Raw genomic sequence first — 2509 nt, 5'->3', positions numbered from 1 at the left:
TATATATATACAGACATATTCATCATCACCTGTTTCTGCCTCCCTGTCTCTCAGTCACACTCTAACCTTTCATCATCAGACAGAAGATTCCGTCCTCCAATGTCCCCTCCCCTCTCAAAATTCCTTGTCTTGCAAGTTACTTGGTGACTCTGCTGTTGCCATGTAAAAAGCACTCAGTCTACTCTGCGGAGTGGTTGGTGTTAGGAAAGGCATCCAGCTGTAAAATACCCTGCTAAAATAGACACAGTTGCCTGAGGTAGTCTTCAAACTGCCCAACTCCTGTCAACCATCCTACCCATGCATGCATGGAAGATAGATGTTAAATGATGATGATATGTATAAACGCACACACAGAGAAAAGCATTACTAACAAAATAAGCATAAATACAAGTAAGAAATGAAGTCTGGAGTTACAGGGAGAGGAGCCCCTCTTAGAAGTAGGTTAAGAAATGAAGTCAATACACACACACACACACACATATAAATATATATAATCATTACTATATAAACTGATAATTGATTCCAAATGGGGAGCTTACTGTGAATGCTGCTTGAGTCAACTTATCTACTATTTTCTGTGTGTGTGTGCGTGCACACATGCATGTGTGTACAAATGCACATGTTTTCTCATTGTTATCCTAGAAGTTCACACTTAATTAGAAAATTGTATGATGAGGTGGTAAAGTACCAAACAAACCTAATTTCTGTTTTCTTTGGGGGTGGAGAATGGGGTAGAAGCCAACCCTATTTTATTACCCCTATTATCTTCCGTATATTCTAGGGAACTTTAACATGACCAACCTACAAGAGGTGGCTTCTTTTTTATTTTTTTGGTTTAATTTACTTCAATAAAGAGAACAAAAATAATTCTATCTTTAAAGAAGCCAACTTTAAACCCTAACTATACTTATTATTTGTACAGTAATTCCAAGACCTAAGACGTATAGATCCATGATTTAATGCCAAATACACAGCACATATCAATGTGTAGTTAGGGTTTGAAGTTGGCTTCTTTAAAGATAGAATTAGTCTTGATCTCCCGATTGAAGTAAATTAAACCAGAAAAAAAATAGGGTACTGAGGTTTACATAAACCCTCAACACTTATTAATCTTGAAAGTAGATTTGGGATAATATTGAACTCTGGATATAATGAAATATTGTTAGGCATTTCTGTCTGGTTCTACCATCCACTCCTATCAGGTCTTTGTTGTTTTTGAAATAAGTGTGTTAGATATATCTGTTGGGAGAATATTCTCTTAGAAAAATCATTGAAGTGCTGGTTTTGATGTTTGGTGTCTGGTACCACCACAAAGCTACAATGAATTTAGATAGAATAAATAATTGAAGAAATCTGCTCATAAATGTTACACCTGGCATGTTGAACCTTAAAGTTAGACTAACAGAATCAATATAGGCAAGGGAGTCTTTCACAAATTACTATAATACAACCAGTGTTGTAATCTTAGCTTGCAGAGAACCATCTTTTCTCTATCCCCCCCCCTCTCTCTCTCTCTCTCTCTCTCTCAAAAAGACTCATAAAATGACTGCATACAGGCTGCCATTCTTTACATCTCTTACAATGGGTGCATGACCCTATCTATCTTGACTAATCTCAGCTGCTCGCAATGCATGTCTTTTTTTTTTTTACAGTTATTTCACTTCAACTGAAGAAGATTGAAATACTGATGACTATCTCAATCTCTTATATATACTGTTACATATTCTGTCTTTTCTCTGATATATACACACACTTTGAATATATACAGTTGTCTATACTTATATGCATGTTTTCATATAATGCACTTATATACTCTGCCAAATCTTTACCATCTCTCTTATTATTCCTGATAGTCTGTATATTTCTATAACCACTGTTTCAGCCATCACAAAATAGTCAAAGTCTTTGACAATATATCTTACTGTAATTGGTATATTGATTCCATACATAATGTTTTTATATAACATGCCAATAATTTTAACAGCCAGTTTCTTCACAGATACAGAAACAGAATCCGTTTAAAGTAACAGTACCCCACTTTCTCTATCCTGATTATATTTAGAAATCTATCTTAAAATAAACCTCATTGCCATCCCTCTATATCTCCCATCCTTCCTCCTCAGTCAGAGATATATGACAGGAAGGTAAAGGTATTTCTTCCATTTATGTGCAATGGCAAGTGTTGACATAATATTGTGTGTATATGTGAGAGAGAGAGAGAGAGAGAGAGAGAGAGAGACGGGGAGAAAGGCATTGTTCAGTTGTAAACATAAAAGGACAATAAGATTCTAAATTACTTGAAAATCATCAATGGTGTCACTCTAATCCAACTAATTTGTTTTGATTTCCATGAACACACAACAATGCATTGATTGTTGTCTGTTGACCATCTTATCATGTCTACTTTCAGGGCATCTCATAACATTTATCTGTCTGTCTCTGTTTGCCTGTCTATCTATCTGTCTTTCTCTCTCTCTCTCTCTCTCTCTCTCTCTCTCTTTCTCTCTCT

At 35.5% G+C, this 2509-nt stretch overlaps 1 protein-coding gene across 13 annotated transcripts in view; it reads left to right on the top strand.

Moving 5' to 3' along the window:
• Positions 1-2509, top strand: part of LOC106871234 (myotubularin-related protein 13) — a 512098-nt gene that overhangs the window by 480603 nt on the left and 28986 nt on the right. The window lies entirely within an intron of this gene.

The sequence above is a fragment of the Octopus bimaculoides genome, chromosome 5, assembly GCF_001194135.2.
Source record: "Octopus bimaculoides isolate UCB-OBI-ISO-001 chromosome 5, ASM119413v2, whole genome shotgun sequence".
Classification (NCBI taxonomy): Eukaryota; Metazoa; Mollusca; class Cephalopoda; order Octopoda; family Octopodidae; genus Octopus; species Octopus bimaculoides.
This window is presented reverse-complemented; position numbering and strand designations above follow the sequence as displayed.